Here is a 20,695-nt window from a genome sequence, read left to right on the forward strand (position 1 = left end):
TAAATAGTATATGTTTGAAGGGCATGGATTGAAGGAGAAGGGAGTAATGAGGAGCAGGTGTGATATTTGCCTTTTAAAAAAGAATTGAGATATAGTTTACTCTAAAGTAATGTGCCTTCATTGGTAGATTTCCAAATCCATGGGTAATTGCAATAATAAAATTTATAAATATGAAAGAACATTTTGTCTTGATTGCTTCCTCCTGGATGCCCAGATCAAATCTCAGATTTATTAATCCTTCCTGGGGAGTATTTCTCATCAAAATGTTCAGTCTTTTGAACTCAGGTTGTTCTTGCTTTTCCACTGGTAGAAGAGAATCACTAAAAAGTGTAACTCTATCTAATTATTCTCTTTAATTTCAAACAAGATTTTATATCCAGTTGGGCCATACTCATTATGCTAATATCACCGAACTCACCCAATTCTACACTATAACTGCCAATCCTTAGAAATATTAGGCCATCCTCTTTTGTTCTGATTTTATCTACCCTTAAAACTTACAAACATACCACGTGTTCATGTTAACTTGTATCTATGCTAAAACAACACTGAAAATGTTATTCACTATCTGATTCAGATAGGTATGTTTTAATTAGTATCTCTTTAATAGCTAGCCATGACTTAAAAAATAATCAACACCTTTAGGATGGCAGAAGCCACAAAGTAACAATACTGTGTTTTTATAATTCCTTAAGTAAGACTTTCGTGCTCAGTTTGATTCTTTAATAATGTAATAATAATTGGTACTCAGGAAAAAATAAGCTCTACATGTTTAGCATCATTAAAGATTAAATTTTGTTTTATATTCTATGGTTGTATTAGAAAATGGACATTTTGATACATTATACTTCACAAATTGGCTTGCTATACATGCATTAACTCTTCTTAGAATACTTTATTAATCGGAACATTGACAAACACAAAATTCTTTTACTGTTTCAAGCATCAGGCTATAATTTCAGCTCTTATCTTTTTCTGTGTGTATGATGACAAAAGTCACAGATCTGGGAGTCAACAGACTGAAGTCCATCACTTACTGGCTCTGTGAGCCTGGTGAAGTCATTTATTTGACCTCTAGACTCAGCTAGTACATCTATAAAATGAAGAGGATATTATCCATCTCAAGGGATTTGTTTAAGAATCAAATGAGATATTCAAAGTTAACTGTTTAACACTATGGCCTGATACACGTCCTAAACACACAATAAATATTAGACAGTATCAGGTTCACTCATTATCTCTTTCTTAAATGAAAATAGAGTATCTACCTCCCTTACCTTGCCTAAGATTTTAAAATTAGCTTAATATTACTAAACATGTATAATAACAATGGAACTTTCAAAAGTATCATATTATGAACATTTTTCTTTTTCACCTCAGAGTGAGATTTCCATTCACCTTTTACCATTCCCCCTCATGGCCTGGAAGAGTTGATACCTCATTATCAATAATAATCCAGGTTTATTTACTCCCCAAGGGAGGGCCAATTTTTGCTTCAGGTTTAGAGCTATCTGCTGGCATTAACAATTTCTAACTTTTAATTATCCTTTTTTCCCACTTGAAAGCCTAAACAGGATTGAAGAGGAAAAAAAACAAAAACTCCTTTTCCCTTATCCAAGCTGTGAATTTAAAATACCTGTGTTTTGTCTGCACCTTTGTCACTTTTAACCATAGCTCCTAGAATAATTTTGACAATTTCTGAACCATTTTACCCTAGACTCCACATGTTTCTCGAGTGTCTTTGGTTAAGGTAGATCGCTGTCTTCTAATGCCATGCTGATTCTTCTGAGGCTTCCTGTGGCCCACGTTAAAAACAGCTTCTGCCTGGTCTTTGGAAAAGTGGACAGCCAGGGAGCCAAACTCCTCATGAAATAGTCCAATCTGATTCCCTCAGAGTGGTGACTTCTGCAGAGAGAGAAGTGTCCTTATTATATAATCCAGTGCTTAAATGATCTGTTTGTCATATCCTACTTCTCCCCAAGTATCATCTTTCTCCAAATTGAGGCTCATAATAAGAACATTTTCTTTTTAATTTCTATCCTAAATCCTTCATAAAAAGTCAATCCACAGATGGGTGCAAGAGCCACATGGTCTCTTTGGGAGCCAGGGCACAGCCGTCAATTAGGTCTAAAATGATGGTCACGTGATGTCTGAGGCTTCCTTTTGCAAATCCCAAGTTGAAGAAAGATGGATTGTGGTATCTCCAGGGACCAGATTCCTGGGAGTCCCTTATCCCTTAGCTCTGGATCCAAAGCAGGAACCATGTCTTCCCGGCTGCAATGAACTGGCACAGCTGCCCTCTGGTCTGTGTTCAGCACGATTCCAGGAAATTTGGGCAGACACTGAAGGAGGCAAGAAGCACACGACTGAAAGTGCGGTGTGTTTAACGTAATATGGAACCTCACCACCCACAAGCAGTCTGCTCCAGGAAATGCCATTTCCTCTTCCAGGAAACAAAGGTGTGGAGCACTTCTGAGCAGCAGCCGTGTTTGTAAAATAGAGATAATGTCTGATATAAACTGCTTTGTAAGCTGGAAAAGGAGAAGGCTGGCTAGACAGGATGCTGGAGTCAAAAAGGTCCAGAGGTATCCTAACACCTAGCATGTATCAAGAATAGATTTGGAATATTTTCTTTCAGATGAAATTTTAAAAAAACACTTTTAGACACATGATGAATATTGTTTTTAAAAAATCTAGTCTTCCAATTAATGAGTTTGCAATTGCAGGACTACATAGTTATAACTATGTAGTTCTGCAAATAAATAAATATAAAAATAAAATAAAATAGAGTAGCACTGGTCCCTGAGACCAGCTATCCCAAGAGAGAAGCAGAAAACAGAGGACATGGCTGTGGAATGGAAGCAGTATTCAACAGGGCTTGAGGGCTATTTCACACCAGCCTGAGATGAATGCTGGTTCTGGTGCTTCATCAATTGTGGCATCTTGAACAGGCTGCATGATCCTTCTAAGCCTGGTTAGTCTCATCTCTAAAATAGAGGAGATGAGGATGATGATAGAATATCTAACTCATAAGATTGTTATGAGGATTAAGAGAACAATGCATCCAAAGTGATCATACGATGACTGATATATAGGTACTCAGCACATAATCATCATTATTTGAAATTTCTTTTTAAAGCCACTAACTAGTATTGATGAAATTAAAGGGCATGTGAATTTCCCTTGAGCCCCAATACCTACTTAGCCTCCTTCTCAAAAGTCAATGAAAACCCAGCAATGGGGAATGAATGGGTTTACTATCTCTTAGGCACTGTAGCCGTTGGCAGTCTGCCAGCTCTTCTCTCTTCTCGATGTGATAGGCTGTGTAAGGATGGCTGGAGAAGAGCCAGGAGGAAGGCATTTTGAACTAGGAGGTTTCTCTTTGACAGTCTGCAGAGAGGCGCTGATGGGGTAGGAGGATGGTCATTAATCCAGCTCTAACGGCTTGTTCCCAGCCATAAACACATTTTTCCTCCAAATTTTAGTAGCAAATATGCAGTGAACGCCTACTACATGATGGCAGGGTGAGCCAGCACTTCTCAAGTCCCATCCACCCTCAACCCTCCTGGCTAGACTCTTCTAAGAGGTGGCAGCATCTCTGTTGGATGATCCTGGCCTAAGGGTCAGTTCAGTGCTGTTGGATATTAGCAATAGGGGAAAGGGGCTCATTTTAATGGACTATATTTTACCCTTATAAGGTGTGTGCATTTGCTTTGCTGAGTTCACATAGATTAAAAGAATCACCATATCTGGCTTCCCAGGACAAGCAGCAATGTGAATTAATCAAGTAACCAAACCCTGCTGGGCCTTGGTTTTTTTGAGGGGAGAGGGGTGTAAGAGATCACCCAAAGGTCTTGTATGCATGCATATAAGCATAACCCATGGACACAGACAATAAGAGGTTGAGGGCATGTGCTGGGGGTGGGAGAGGCCAGGGAGAGGTCAATGGGGGGAAAAGGAGACTCATGTAATACTTTCAACAATAAAGAATTTAAAAGAAAAAAAGAAAGAAAGAAAGAAAAAGTTTGACTTCTGGCTGGTGTGGCTCAGTTGGTTAGAGCACCCTTCCATACACCAAAGGTCACCGCTCAATTCCTGGTCAGGGCACAAACCAAGGTTTCCATCTTTGCGCATTTGAGAGGCAGGCAACCAATCAATATGTTTCTCTCTCTCTTTCTTTCTCCCTCTCCCTCTCCCTCTCCCTCTCCCTCTCCCTCTCCCTCTCCCTCTCCCTCTCCCTCTCCCTCTCCCTCTCCCTCTCCCTCTTCCTCTCCCTTCTGTAGAATCAATACAAAATATCCTCAGGTGAGAATTTTTTAAATGTTTTTAAAAATAATAAATAAAATTTTGGAACTAGCAGGAATCTGAGGTCCTTTTCAGCTGACACTCTAACCTTCTATGATCCAAGGCTTGCCTTTTTTTCCTTTTTCCTACCTTTTTAATCTCTCTCTCTCTCTCTCTCTCTCTCTCTCTCTCTCTCTCTCTCTCAATATTTTTTAAAGTATTTCTGTTTTATTGCTCACTGGTCCTAGTTTGTTAAAGCAACAAAAGCCTTAGCCAAGCACATTTTAATCATTTGGTGTCATGATTGAGAGGGAATAGCTCTGTAATAGTAATATAGTATTGGTAACCAGACGTGTAATTTCTGACATGAATTTTTAAAAAAAGAATTCTATTAAGTATAGGGGGACACACCCTATTATCCTCAGTATGATCATTCATGTCAGCCAGCGAAGCACAAAAGTCGTAAAATGACACATGCACTGTCACGACATTCCATTACAACTTCAATGGCTCAGTTCAGAGAGGGCAACTTTGGACATTTATAAATAAAACAACAGTGTGCAGATAGAAAATCAAAATCCCAGGTCAGACACCACCTGGGAAAGACTATCCAAGGTACCGAATTGTACCCAAACCTTCCCAGACGGGTAATTATAAAACAAAGATATTCACAAGTCCTTTCTAGTGTAAAAACAGACAAAATAGGTGAAATTCTTTTTACAGGGTGACCTTGATCCTTCCCACTGAAGGATCGTTTTCGCTTTTCAGTTTGTCTAGCTATAGAATCATGTGGTCTCAGTCCCCCCTCTCCTTTCCTCGCATCAGCCAGTGTGGGGCCCGAGCTCAGCGCCCCTTCCTCCCCGAACAGCGCACCCGAAGCGTGTCCCATCCCCTTCTGGTCGCCACAGCGGGGAGGGAAGAACCTGTAAGGAGCGAGGCTGGAGGGCGGGGCGGGCACAGCAGAAGGAGAGGAGGCGCCGGCAGCTGAGCGCTGGGCTGGTTCCTGGGCGGGCGGGCGTCCAGGACCCGCTTCTGCGGTCCCGAGCGCGGGGTGACGAGCGCCCCCTGGCCGGCACCGCCTGCGGGCGCACCCACCGCGCCGGCACCGCCAGTGCCCGCGCCACCACCAGACAGCTGCGCTGGGACCCGGCAGCTCACCCAGCAGGTAGGTCCCTGCGTGGCCGCTCGTCGCCGGCCAGGGGTGGGAAGGGGGTCTGTCTACGTGGGTCCAGGACCCCGGTCCAGCGGAATCGGCTCACCCAGCTCCGTGGTGACTTGTTCCAGGAAGGGGGGTGCAGAATGATAGAGAAATCGAAGAGACAGGAGCGCAGCGAACTTTGGGTCACTGGTTTCTTGGGGGGGTTTCTTGCGTGCGGGTTGCAAGGGATGGTGAGGACCTTGGCCGCAAGGAGGCCACCGGGCTGGCTGCACTTCCTCCTTCCTTCTCGTTTTTTTTTTTAACTCTCACCTGAACTAATGAAGGGCGGAGGGAGGAAGGGAAGAAGGTGGAAAGTTTTATGTTCTTGGCAAACATTTGTAAGGAGAGAGGTTTGATGCAGATGGCAACCTGTCAGACAGCAACTTGTTTTTTTGAAATCCATTGCTAGAGCAGCAGGAAGGGCTGCTCTTCTAAACAAACCAAGTTTCTTTTCGCCAGCGTGGGGTTAGGGTGAGGTAGGTCTCTGCTAGATGCAAAAAGAAACGAGAAAAAAAAAAAAAACACGTCTGGTGCTTAATTCGGTAACCTTGAGGGATCCTTGTTTGTTTTTAAGCTTTGAGGGTCATACGTATAGAGAGTGAAATGTCTTTATTTCACTGGATTTTCAAGAACCCCAATTATCCATGCGAAATGGACTTGTTCGTGCTAAAGGCGCAGGCACTACCGTGGGCATGAAGAGAGAGAGAGCCAAAGGCTGGCTCCTCTGGGTTGTGTCTGCAAAGTGAGTGTCACCGAGCTGCCTTGTCCTTGAGGGTTGTCCTGCTCAAAGTTGCTAATGAAAGATGATTCAGTAATGGCAAGGGCTGACAAGGAGGGGTGATGGCCTGGAGAGAGGAAGGATCACTCACTGCTTCTCCTGGTCAGTGGTGAGGGACTGTTCCTGGGGCGTGTGCAGGTCCTGCGAGGGCCGGGCCCTTTCTGAACATAAGTCGGGGGGGGCCCAGGGCTTGCTGCCCCCTTTGCATTGTTTTCTGGAGCTGTGACCACCCCAGGCCCTTCCTTGGCTGGGATGCTTCACAGACAAGCCCTATTTGTAAGGCCCTGGGTGCCCCACTCCCAGCATACACCCCAACCTTCTGAATCACCATCTTCATTTCTTTCCCCCTAACTTATCTTAGGCAACTCATAAAATGGCAGGCTTGCCCACAGATGCCTGGTCTCTTTTTAAAAATGCTGTGTCTAGTGGGAAGGAGGGTGACATTTGCTAATTTGGTTGCAATTACTTTTGAAGTTTATGCACAGCTGTTTAAAATCCTCTGCGATTAGTGCCATTGTTTGAGGCAGGTGTCCGCCTCCGAATGCTCTTGTCTCTTTCTTCTGCTGATTGTACGTACATATATTCATTTATTGTTTGGGGGTTTTGTTTTGTTTTGTTTTTGTTTTAAGCCAAAAAAATAAAAATGAAAGTACATACATTTAAAGATACAGCATTGGAAGTGCTTTTAAAACCTTCAAAGCATCATTTGTAAAACTCCCAACTTATAAATGAAGTGTAATTTAAGTGTTTGTGGTTTGGTTTTGGTTTTGGGAATTTTTTTTTGAGAGGAACATATTTTTTTTAAATCTTTATTGTTGAAAGTATTGCATATGTCCTCCTTTTTCCCCCACTTACCCCTCTAGCTCCCCTCTCTCCCCGCCCCAGGCCTTCACCACCCTATTGTCTGTGTCCTTGGGTTATGCATATATGCATACACATTCTTTGGTTTATCTCTTCTGACCCACCCACCCCGGCCTGAGCTCATCAACTCTTATTTCTGATGTCAAGAGTAACCTGTTCCACATCACCAGCCTTTGTTTCAGCCTCCTGTGATTTTCTTGTAAACTTGTAAAATGTAAACTTTCAGGGGAGACTCTTGTCACCACCCTCCGCTTTGTCATGTTCACTTCCGTCACTGTCTTGTACTACTACGGCGGCTCAGGATGGCAAGGAGCTCTTGGGCGACTTCTTTACCTTCTCTCCCACAGCTCCACTCCCTACCCTTTGTTGAGTCTGCTTGGAAAATACGTGGGTCAACTACTGGAACTTTGATTCCTTTTGCCGATGTCCCTCTTCTCTTTCAGGTATGCAGGGACATTGCTCAATTATTCACAGCTCAGTTGTTCTTATGCTCTCACTGATCCCTTCAACACTAATATTTTATTTCTCTTGTTCATGGCAGGTACTGGAGGCTCCCTTGAATACTTCATTTGTCTTTGATCATTTCTATAAAGGTCCCTCATTCCATTGTAACATATTCTCTCTCTTTGTGGAAATGACAGAATTCTTCTCTATAATGAATTTGGTGTTTCATCTAAAATTCCTTGTGCATTGGGTCTAGGATTTTGTTTTGAGAGGGTTTACAGTACAAATCTGTGACTGGCACTCAGGAGTAAAGCTCCACAAATCTCCATAACCCAGCTTAATGGTGGGACATTCGCCTTCCTTTAAAATAGGAATTAGAATTAGTACTTCCCTTTTTAATGCTTTTTATGTTTTAGAGTTACTGATTATGTTGTTTGCCCCTGAAATTATTGAAGAGATATTAATCTAATGTGACTTTTAATAAGAGTATATTTGATTTCAGGTGATTTTCTTTTTATACAATTCAATCTTTTCTTTCTTTTTTTTCAAGTAATTAATTTCCACAAATAATGTAAAATAAAAAGTTGTTACATGATGAAATATCCCAGAGAACACACATGTATCATGTGATTCCATATTTATATAATTGTATTGCCCAAGTCAAATCTGTCATTAAAAGTAGAGAAATTAGTGTTGTGGTGGCATGCATAACATTAAACTCTTTTTTCTGTTTCTGTCCATTACTTTGAAATCTTAACCATCTCATTTTCAAGAAGCAATCCATCTAACTTTGCCTTTTCATACCTATCCTGGCTGTTAAGGCAGAAACCATGAAACACCCATAGAAAAACATAACGCTGAAGCAGAAAGGTGAATTAAAAGGCATTGCGTTGCAGTAATGGAAATATCTTTCATTATTTTAACATGTAAAGCATTTATGCACAAATTTCATATTGTCCTCTCTTCTAAAATTATTCTTTGTGCAAATGAGAATCAGAGGTTTCAAGAATTAGGGATAGCTCAACCCAAGCCCAGAATCGTAGATTTCTGCTCTGGGATTAAACTAGCAGATATTTAAAGGTACTCATTTTGGCAGCATATACTTTTACAGGTTGATATAGGGTAATGCTAACTTTGAATTAAGCTGATAATATTGATGATAATAATAATCAGAGCCAACAAAAACAGTAAAACATAGTTTTAATGAGTCATTATTATTTGTAATTTATGTACCAGATTTTATACTCCCAACTTTATTTATATTTGACAAACATTCCTATCTCATTTAATCTTTGCAAAGCTTTCATAAATTAGATATTATTATTACCATAATCACCCTCATTTTACAGACGAGGAAACTGAGGCCCAGGGAGGTTAAGTCACATGTCCAGCTTTTATAGCTGGTAAGTGGTAGTGTCAGGTTTATCTGACCGCCAAGCACTTGCCATTAACCACAGAGCTGAACAACCCACCAATTAATTTTTTAATGGTGGTAAAATATACATAACATTTAAGTGTACAGTTCATTGGCATTAAATACAGAATGGAACAAATTAGGTTTACAGTTGTTCTAGTGGAAAATAATGCAAGAAGTAATAAATAATAATACAAGAATAAACTTTATGTTTTGTGTATTCACAACTGTAAACCTACTTTTGCCCCTCTCTGTATATTCACAATGTTGTCCAACCATCCATCCAATAGAATTCTTTCAACTTGCAAAACTGAAACTCTATGCCCATTACATACTAACTTCCAATTCCTCACTTCCCCCTGCTCCTGGAAACCAGCATTCTACTTTCTGTTACTATGAATTTGACTACTCTGGAATCTCATATAAGTTGAATCATACAGTAGTTGTCTTATTTCACCTAGCATAATGTCCTGAAGGTTCCCCAGGGTTCACATTGTAATATGAATCAGAATTTCCTTCCTGTTTGAGGCTGTATAATAATCTTTTGTTGGTATGGACCACATTTTGTTTATTCATCTGTTGATGGATACTTGGGTTGCTTCCACATCTTGGCTATTATGAATAACGCTGCTATGCACATGGGTGTACAAATATCTCTCCAAATCCTTTTGGCCATATACCCAGAAATGGAATTGCTGCGTTAGATGTTTAATTTTTGAGGAACCATCATACTATTTTCCATAGCAGCTTCACCATTTTACATTCCCACCAACAGTGCACAAGGGTTCCAGTTTCTCCACATCCTCACCAGCACTTGTTATGTTCTGTTTATATGATAGTGGCCATACTCATGGGTGTGAGGGGGTAACCAATGAGTTCTTTACCAAATTGTTTGATGCCTGATGTCAGGAGTCCCTGGGCTTATGGTACTCCTGAATTCATTGCTTTTCCTATCTCACCTTGTGCTTATATACCTTTCTCTAGTGCAGAATCATTGTAATTACTACTCAAGCATTCCCTGAAGGACTAGGGAAACCATGGATAGGAGGGCTTCTAAAAGATAAACAAAAGGTCCCTGTAGGTAGGATAGCCTACCTAGATTTAGAAGTGAGTGTTTGAGGAGAAATAGTACTGATTATACAGAATAGGCATGATTCAACTAGAAGTTGACAAAGATGAAAATGGCCTCTCTTTCCTCTCCCAAAGCTTTTTCCTTGCTGCTTGAAGACAAGCATTGGTGGTACCATGTGAGATGATGTGCTTTCCTTTCTAAAGCTGGGGTCCCCGGGATGAGAGCTGAATCCAACTGCCTACTTTTTCCAGTGTATATACAGATATTGATGAGTTCTCTGGGGGGAAAAAAGGAACTATGCCAATTCACAATGATATAACTCCATAATTTCCAACTCCAGCCAGGCTCTCAGACTTTCCCTGGTCAGCCCTCTTTTGCTTTCTAGAACAGTATATTTCAGACTTTCTCTTGTCACCACTGTCCCTGCACTCTCAGCACTTTGCCTTGCTTCCTTTGCAAGCTCCTCCTCTCCTTTCTGCCCCCTGGAAGATGAATATTCCTTCATTTTCTCATGCCATAAGCAACCTCATTCCTCATTGCCCTCCATAGCCATTCTCCTTGTTGACCACCAACCAACCGTTTGCCTATGCAAAGTCTTACTGATCCTCTTCCACAGAAAGCTGATAGGCACATCCAGCACCACAATATCCCAAAGTGAATGTATTATCTTCCTCCTTCCTCCTTCCATAAATTTTCCCTCTCATTCTTTCCCGAACCTAACTTTGGTATCATCTGTTCTTGTATAGCCAGAAATCTGAATGTTTTTGCCTGATGTCTCACCTCCAGGCTTACCCCAATGCAAGTTCTTCTAGTTCCACCCCCTGAATATCTCCCTATTCCATCCACCCTTTCTTGTCCCCACTGCCTCTGCTCTGAGAGGCCACCACTAGTTTTATTCTAGATTACTGCCAGAACCTGCTAACTGGTCTCTGTTACTATGGATTATTCTCCATGCCACAGCTGAAAGGATCTTTCTGGATCCCAGACCTTAGTGTGTCATTCCCTTGTTCTAAGTTCCCCAGTGGCTACCCAATGCCGTTGGAATGAAACTCAGACTCTGTGACATGAAGTGAAAGGTTCTAGTTGATCTACATTCCCCTGTCCTCTCCAGCCTCACACACATCACACTCCTCCGAGTCCAGCCTCTTTGGGTTCCTTAGCAGTCCCACGGATCCCCTGCCTCATCAGCTTTCTGCCCAACCTCTAAACCTTTTCTTCCTTTGGCTAGTTCTACGTATCTTCAGTCTCAACCTTAGATGCCATCCTCTGGAAAGCTTTTCCTGATCCTCCAAATTAGGAATTTATCTCCTCCCACGTGTTCTTAAAGTACATATGAGATCATCTATATCAGTGGTTCTCAACCTGTGGGTCTCGACCCCTTTGGGGGTCGAATGACCCTTTCACAGGGGTCGCCTAAGACCAATGGAAAACACATATATAATTACATATTGTTTTTGTGATTAATCACTATGCTTTAATTATGTTCAATTTGTAACAATGAAAATACATCCTGCATATCAGATATTTATATTACGATTCATAACAGTAGCAAAATTACAGTTATGAAGTAGCAACAAAAATAATTTTATGGTTGGGGGTCACCACAACATGAGGAACTGTAATAAAGGGTCATGGCAATAGGAAGGTTGAGAACCACTGCTCTATATAAAGTATTAGCACCATGTGTAGCATATAGTAATCAATCAAAAACTGTTAGCTACCACTACACTTAGAATATATTGCCATTGCTTGTTTACTTTTTTACTTCCCCAGAACATTATAAACTCCTTGGGGGAAGAAGCCACATTCTTCCTTATTATCTGTTGAATCCCTAGCATCTATCAACATATCTGACATATAGTAGGTGTTTAATAAATATTAGTGGAATAAATAAATACATAATGAATTTTACAACCTGTAATTTTTAAGGAACTGTGTGCTGTAGGAGAAAAGAACCCCAATCTAGTCCTTTAAATGTTCATACAAGTAAAATCATTATCATCTTGGGCAGTTTTTGCCTATGGTTCTCTAGAATTATCTAGATAAATTCTACTAGGAAGTCAAAGTTGAAGGAAATGCTAAGAGACAACTTGCTATAAGGGAAAAGCTCCACCTCCTCCTGTCTATGGTGTGATTCTCTCCCTCTGTCATCCTCAGTTTTTTATTTTTCTGACTATTATAATTCCAGTAATAAAAGAAAAAAGACCAACCTAAGAATGATCAGGAAATAAAAGGTAATATTCAAATACTCTGAAATATCCCACAAGCAAAAGAATGAGGTAAAAGGTAGACAAAATGTAGATATACTGAGAAATTAATTACATAATTTTATTAAAATTAATTATTTTAATAAAAAGAAAATATTAGATATTAAAAGAGGTAAGAAAATTTTAATGAAATGGCAAAAGACTTCAAGGATTCTTCAAAACAAAACCATAATTATCTTAAAAGTCACTAAAGCAGCAAGAGTAGGAAAGGTAAAAAGTAAAAGACTAGATTCAAGAATTTGGATGATAAAAGAATGCCAAAGATAAAATAATTGAAAACATTTAAAGAAAAATGTCTTGAAAATAAAGAGTAATGAATTATTTAGGAGATTCACTTGAAAGTAGAACAACAAAAAATATGAAACCAAAGGGGAAAAAACATAATCTTTTAAATGAGATTGAAAATAAATCCCAGCAATAATCAAATAAAATGGACACCAGTACAGGTTCCTAACAAGAAAGCCAGAGCTAAAATGATATTAAAATGGGAGCTTGGATTTCTGGCTTGTATCACAAAAGCTGACATAACCCCTGTGAGACTTCAGAGTTTTCAGAGTGCACTTTACTTCATGAATGGCATTGCATTTCAGGGGAAATGAACTGTGAGTTCCACTGATACTTCCCTCCAGGGGAGTGTCAGCATAGGCTCAGGTAGTTATGCTCACCTTTGCCTGCAAATAAGGGAGACACTTCTTACATCCTCTGCATTCCAACCCTTACTGGGTCCTCCATCCAAAGTATCTTGTTCTCCTTTAGCAAATAAGAAATGCAGGTGGCCCCTAAATCCTAAGTGTATTTCTCCCTTTGTTCATGAAAAGGTCTTCTCAACCAGGGTCCCTTTTAGCAATTAGGAAAAAAAAGTGTCCTTTTGTGTTATACCTTTTCCATGTAGCTTGTCACGTGTTTACCTTCCCTCTTATGTTTTCATATCTCTGAGGACTTGAGGTTTCTATCCAGCTGATGACTGAAGCTCAGTAATGATATTTTATTCAATTATTATCTCCTGAGTAAGCTAGCCTAAGGACATGTGCCAAGTTTTCTATTTCCTTCCTTTTCTTTAACTCCTGGCACAGAGCTCAGACCGCAGACTTGAGGAAGCTCATGAAGCCTCTCAGAGTGAAGGAATATATTTGATTTTCCTCCGTTCACCAACGTGAAGGATTCTGAGGATGATGTACATTTGTCAGACCTATAATTAGTATGAAGAGCCCTAAGCACTCTTAATTTTTGTCCACATCCTCAAGGTGAATTTTAGGGATCTGACTGAGAGTGGTTTACAGGGCCAAGTACACAGTTACCCTTTGGTGTGTTGACTTCGGATAAGCCAGTCTCTGTACTATATCACCCGCTGCTTCCTCCCCTCCCAGGTTCTAAGGTGCCAGTTTCTCCACCTCACTGCTCTCCAATTTCCCTACATAAAACAGGGAACTATGAAAGTTGGCTCACAAGGGAGTTGAGAATGCAAAATAGATAGTCCCTTTCAGCAGAAGGGACTGAAGAGAGTATAGATTTTGTCCTGCCCTTTGATGGCCCTGCCAGTGTTGCAGATCCATCCAACAGTGATGGTGGGAAGAAAGGTCACAGAAGTGGGAGCCAGGAGACCAAGGTTCTCTCATTCCACTTTTGCCATATTGACCACAGCATGAGTGAGTGGATGAGGGGGGTCTCTAGGACTCCTCCTGGCCCTGTTATTTTGCAGCTGTTTCTCAGATAGTCTTTTGGTATCCACATGTACCTGGGTACCTGGGGTGGTGCAGTACTGGATAAATTTTAAGGATTCCAGGAAATAGCACCTTCATAATTGTTGGTGAATAGACCATATAGATTAGAGAATATAATCAATAGTGGAATGGGTAACTCTTCAGCAATAAACAAGTGCAGTCACCCATTCACTGAAGTCACTCAATTACATCAAGCATGTCAAACCCAAAGGCTAACATGAATAAACAAGGTTTAAGTTTATGTGGGCCACACAAAAAAACAAAAGCTTAAATTTTCATAGAAATGTAGGTTTATTTCGATAGAGACATGCTGAATACAAAGGGCTGAAATAATGAGTAATCGTTAACATAAAATAATAGAACATTTTAATAAAAATTTATTTTTTTCTTGAACATCAACTTACCAGACCCTGAATAACTGCACAAATTAATAAGCATAACGCAAGTAAACCTATTTTTCTTGTTCTCCAAAAACGAAATATTTCCTGTTGCACACACCAAACAAGTCAGTCCAAGAGTAATCACATGGCAATCAGCTGGTAAAATATTTGCTGCTAATATTAGTGGAGAGAAAACGGTGCACCTGTGCGTAAGGCGCATAAGGGAAATGAATGCAACAGGATTATAGTAATCAGTCATTAGTGAACATTGTAGTTCGTTATTAATAATTATATATAATAGGATACTGTAAAAATTAAGTTACAAAATGTTTATTAAAATGTTTCTTACATACTGTTATATTGGCAGGGCTGCAAAAATATTCATTGTGGGCCTCACGTGGCCCGCAGTCTGTGAGTTTGACATGCTTGAACTACATTGTCTTGATTTTGCAAAAGCAAAATTTCATATGATAACAACAAAATATTTTTCCTCTACTGTGTTATTGTTGGTGGTAGCACAAGGAATGTTATAACGACCAAGTTTTATCAAAATGCTGGTTCTCCCAAAAGAGCAACTTGATTTCCTCGGTGAACTTTGTTTCTGGAAGATATGATAATGATGAATAATAGCCATACGGGATCTCTCCTCTATGGTTGCAGACTCTTTCAATTCTTTTTCATTAGTCATTCAAAACAGAAAAACAAATTGGCATGTATTTATTTTCCAGGACATATTCAGGCTGTGCAAAAGGGGTTATAGTAACAGTAGCCATAAATAAACTCTTTCTTAAGAGGACCTTGAATTACTCTACCCCTTACATGCAACTGAGCTCATCCTAGAGTTTGATGAAATCCTTTTAATGTTGATGAAATAATCCAATCAGAAATAACTTGCATAATTCCAGATTCTGAAGCAGAGGCAGCATAAGTATTTGCCAAAGGCACAGAACAAGGTTCTTTAACCTTCTTTCCTCCATTCCAATTAAAAGAAGGATTTTTTTTACTGGAACTCTTTCCTAGTTCCTGTGCATTGAGGTTTGTTAATATTTATAGTACACTTGAGATATATCACTAAAGGCACTTTAGTAAGACATATGAGCAATAGGAAAATGCTTTTTGTTACTTATTAAAATCAAATAAATGCAACATACTTGACCCAAAAAAATTGCCAATGTTGCTAAACATAAATTAGCACATATTTTTAGAAATTAATGAAGCAAAACTCATCTGTTAACAGTTTCCCATAGGTGGAGCTGGTAGAAAGAAATGCTAGCACATATTTGAATGTTATGTATTTCAATAGAAATGAAAGGAAGAAGAGTCCCTTCTCTTAACAGAAAGATTAGAAGTATTCAGAACAGAGAGAATATATATTTATTTAAATATGCAAAAATCAATTGTCTCCTGAAAAATATTGTAGGTATTTTCTCATGGAAAAATAACCTAGACCTCTAGATATAAAAAGCTAGATCTTGAGAGAGATCACACTACTGATTGAAATACTGTGGGGCCTTGACTTACGAGTTTAATTCCTTCCGAGACCGAGCTCCTTAAGGATCTCGTTAAGGAGCTCGTTAACTCAACTTACTCTATCAACTCAATGCAAAAAATCCGGAGAGAGACAGCTGGTATCTCAAAAAACTCGTTAGTCGGGACACTCTTAAGTCAAGGCCCCACTGTACTGTTCTATCTCGAGACACAGCTGTACAGCAAAGAAAGCCAATTATGGAGAATCAGCAAACATTCTGAAGCTCCAAAGAGTGAAACATGTATTTGTTTGGATATTTGTCTTAAAACTACCAGCAGGAAAGTTCAGTCTGAACTCTGGGGATTTTAATCCACACACCACATTTTCTTGGCCTTTTGCAAGACAGAATCAGAGGATTACCTTTTGTGAGAAGCCCTTTTTAAAAAACTTAAGTGCTAATCAGTGAACTATGACATACGCTCAAAATGAGATTTGCTAATAAATAAGCAAGGATGAAGTACACTTATTGGCAGTAAAGCAATGCTATTGCCCTGAAATTGTCACGGCTGCAGTTTGTTATTTATTTAACATGCATTTCTCTGACCCAGAGTATTGCTTTACCTATGAATCACCGTGTAACAAACCGCCCCAAAGCTTAGTGGCTTAAAATGGCACCATTTTAAGGGTCAGGAATTTGGGCTGACTCTGCCCCTCATGGTGTCACCTGGGGTCTCTCATGAGGTTGCAGTCAGATCTGAGATGGAATCACTCACATATGTGTTGCTTGGTGGGTATGGCTAGAACCCTAGGTCCACCTCATGTCCCCTCTTCTTCTCTATACCTTGGGCTTCTTTTCATGGTGATTTGATCAAAAAAGTGAGTGTTCCAAACACAAAATGGCAAAAACTCAGGTCTCTAAGGCCTAAACTAGAGTGTCACAGAGCAGCACTTCTGTCATGTTCTGCTGTCAAAACATGCCAAGCTCAGGAGGAGGGCAGTAGATGGCATTCTTCCGTGGGGAGCAGAAGAGTAGGGAGTGGCGGATGCTGTGGCAGCCATCTTTGGAAACATGGTCTGGCACAAATATTTAGGCTGTTGATATGATAACAGGTCATAAAGGCAAACTCAAGTTTATTTTTCCTGAGATGGAGCCTCTAGTCTTACTCTTCCCATCCATTCTTCACTCTGCTGACAGGAGGTTCTGCCTAAAACAAAAATCTGACCATCACTCTCTGCTTTGAGAACTCTGTTTTCTCCATCCACTGCAAAAGGAAATCCAGCCCCTCACATGGCTTGCTGGGCACTTCCCCGCTGGTCCCCAGACTGCCTCTCCAGCCTCCCATCCCTGGAGGCCCTGAGTACCTGTAGTTCTTATCTCCTCCTGGTTAGCACAGCTCCATGTGGGACCACAGGCTTGAGATCCACCTCTTCCTGTCCTCACTTTGCTGACCCCTCAGACATCACCTCCTCTGTGAAGCCCACTCCTCCGACCCCCAAAGGGCAGCCTGGGGAAACTGGTAGTGATAAGACCCCTCTCCTCATTCCGACTGCATCAGGAGCTCCTCCAGGGCAGGGACCTGTGTCCCCTTCTCTCCAGTCTGCCCTTCCCCACAGAGTCCCCCACACAGTGCCCATAAATGTTTCTTAAATGTCCGCTTAGTGCAGGCAGACGACAGAGCAGTGGAGTGCCTGAGGAAAGAGAACCCCAGACAGGAAGAAGGCGGGTGTGAGGAATAGGAAGGTCAGAGCCCAGAAGAGTGAGTTGTGTGCGGGAATCAATGTTGTGGGTGCAAAGCTGCAAAAGTGCAGAAAGAGAATATACTAGATTAACGAACAACAAGAAACCAGCACAGTAAGTCAAACAGAAAATTCAATTAGATGAGAGAGAAAGTGTGTGTCGTGGTTAAGGAAAAAGCATCGGTGAGAAGAAATGACTGCCTCACATCAGACCCAGCCACAGAGATACAGGAAGAGCACACCCTAAGGGCAACCCTGACCGGAAATTACAAGGAGGGACACCCAGAATCCGAACAAGACAGACCCTCCCTCTTCCTGACACCAAGTGGCTCTCACAAGAGGACTGACAGCCCAACCCAGGAGGGCAGGAGAGGCGCTGGGCAAAGTGCAGGGAACCTGATGCTACAGGAACATGCCATGGCACTGTCACTCCCAAATCTGAGGTGTTGCCTGTTTCACTTTGCTGGCTATCTTTACACCTGACCCAAATTGCCTGAATAACATGAAAGTGAAACTGACTGTGATGCTCTTGACTCTAGTGACAAGGGGCAGGGCAAATGGTAGGACTGGGGAGACGAGGGGTGGTAGCTGGACACCAATAGGGAACACCCACCTGAAAAGAACCTATAGCCTTCTTTTCACGGCGCACTGTAAAGGAAGTAATCGCTGTGAGGAAATGGTTTTCCTGCTAGATAGTGGAAGGACATGATCATCATTCTTTTGACTCTACTGAGTATATAAACTAAGTACTAATTATTATAGCTGATATTGGGCTTTTCTCTGTATGTCAGGTACTGCTCTGATCACTTTGCATCCATTAACTCATTTCAGGTAGATTTTCTTATTGTCCTCATTTTACAGATGAGGTAGAGTAGCTTGTTCAAAGGCACGGAGTTACTAAACAAAATGAGAGGGCCGGGGTTTGAGCACCAGCAGCGTGATGCCATAGCCCATGTTCTTAACACTCTCCTAAGCCTGAAATTCACAATACACTGTGCCTACTGACTCATTTTTTTTAAAATACTACTTGACATTGGTAGTAATTCTAAGAAGTGAGTTTTGACACTTACTTCCCTCTCAATTACTGTTTTGGGCATATTTCTTGTTTTGCTATGTAATACATTACTCGTTTTAGTAACAGAGAAAATGCTCAGGTTCAGCTTCATACATCACGCCAGGAGCCCTGCTTAGATCTGTACTACTTTTCCAGATCCTTCCCAGGCATTTGCCGCCAGCCCTGGAGGGTGGATCTCTGTACCCCACGCAGCTTGCAAATCCTTCCAGGTGTTTAGAGGGATGTTTAAAAATAGCAAAAAAAGCTGCAAGGAACTCTCACAGTTTCTGCTTCTCCAGGGAAACTGGCGAGGGAGGAGACTGCCCAGTGCTTTGCTTTGGCTCCCATCACTGACCGGGCCACTCCCAAGTTCCCACGAGGCAGCAGCACATAGATGAGGCCCACAGATAGCTCAACTCCTGTGCCCAGTCCTCCTTTCTTCCTCAGCCTTGAGCATCTATCTGGATTCCTATTTCTTCCCTGCCTGCATGTTTCCTTTACAGTAAAGTCAGATACTAAATTTATTGTGTTGTGTTTCCTTCCTGCCAGCTATCCTTCAAACCTACAATATCATAACAGAAAAATACATTTTAATACATGTGAAAAATGTACTTTAGAATCCTAATTTATTCACTTATTTTCCTCGTCTTTTATTAATCTCAATCTCAAATTCTGATAACACCCTACTTGGACTTTCCTCTTATATCTTTATTCTTTTTTCATCAGTTCTTTCACGTGTTTAACAATACATTAAACAGATTAGAAATGGAAAATTCTATCATATATGGACACACACACAACACACACACACACATATACACAGGGACTGTTGTAAGTTACAAAGAGCTTCTAAGAAGAAAGTTTGTTTAATTAAAAATGAGTGAGAAATGCAGCCAGATTAACATTCTTTAGCAATAACTTTGAAGTTTAAACTTCAACTTTATGGGGTTTTTCTGGAAATTAAAAGAGTAATATATTGTTATACTGTGAGGTATATTGTTTTTCAATATATATGCCTGATATAATTTTTTAATTTTCAGAATAACTCATATGTTTTTATATTTGTGACTCACAAACAAGGTTCACATTAAGTTTCTGATCATTTTTATGCCTATTATTTATTCACTGTTATTATTTGACAAGTTTCTGAATCATAAGATTCCAAAAAGTTCAAAGCGATATTCTTAGTCAAGAAAACATTTATTTTGCCAATAGTTTCCAAAGAATCATTTTTTAAAATCTCAAGAAGTCTGTACTTTATTATTTTTGGTTGGTTTGCAAAATAACATTCAAAATACAATAGATGCTTCACATTTGAACAAATGGACAATTTTCAGAGGTTGAGCAATTTATTGAATATATAAATATTAGCCCTGAAAATGAATAGGAAAATAATAATAGCCACCAAGGCACAGAACAGCCATGATGCACTGACTCAGGGGCAAAAACAAAGCATCTACAGCTCCGTTTTAACCTTGCCCTTCTGTCCCTCATGGACCACCGATGGCAGCTGCCCCACGGCCAGCACCTTTAGAGGATGTATGAACGCAGCCACAGAGGAAGGAATGAAGGTGTGAGAAACCAGAGCAGTACAGAGGCAGTCTCTTTTCTTAGAGTGGACTTCCCAGCAAGTCAAAAGGTGACCGCCTTTGGAATGTTACTTCCCGCCTGATCTCAAAATACCCTCCATTGTGCTGCCAGAAAGTCCTTACTTCACTTTATTCCAGTACCAGAAATTCTGCCAACCAGAAGTTTAAGGAACACAAATCCTCTTAAAAATGCAAGCACCGCTAAGATTTCCTTCACATGTTAGAGTGGCTTAATTAGTAACTTACTGAAAATAGGAAGTTTTATAGAAAAGGGAAAGGCTGGGATTGAATCATTACGCAACTATTTATTGATCAAGTGCTGCATTGATCATTGGTCAGTGATTGACCTGAGGGTTGCAAGTACAAGGGAGCAAAGAGGGTCAGTGTCCTGGCCCTCATGAAGCCTACTTTCTTTTGGAGGATGAAGA

General features: G+C 40.6%; 1 protein-coding gene across 3 annotated transcripts in view; it reads left to right on the forward strand.

Annotated features, from left to right (window-relative positions):
* Window positions 1-5,270: 5,270 nt before the first annotated feature.
* Window positions 5,271-20,695, forward strand: part of PRKCQ (protein kinase C theta) — a 133,650-nt gene continuing 118,225 nt past the window's right edge. For 2 of the 3 annotated variants that reach the window (XM_036341715.1, XM_036341725.1), the window contains exon 1: window positions 5,273-5,449. The gene's annotated coding sequence lies outside the window, so the exon portion shown is untranslated. Of the gene's footprint in view, window positions 5,450-20,695 lie in introns of all 3 variants that reach the window. The other variant, XM_036341735.1, reaches the window with a different exon arrangement.

Source organism: Myotis myotis, unplaced genomic scaffold, assembly GCF_014108235.1.
Source record: "Myotis myotis isolate mMyoMyo1 unplaced genomic scaffold, mMyoMyo1.p scaffold_m19_p_1, whole genome shotgun sequence".
NCBI classification, from domain to species: domain Eukaryota; kingdom Metazoa; phylum Chordata; class Mammalia; order Chiroptera; family Vespertilionidae; genus Myotis; species Myotis myotis.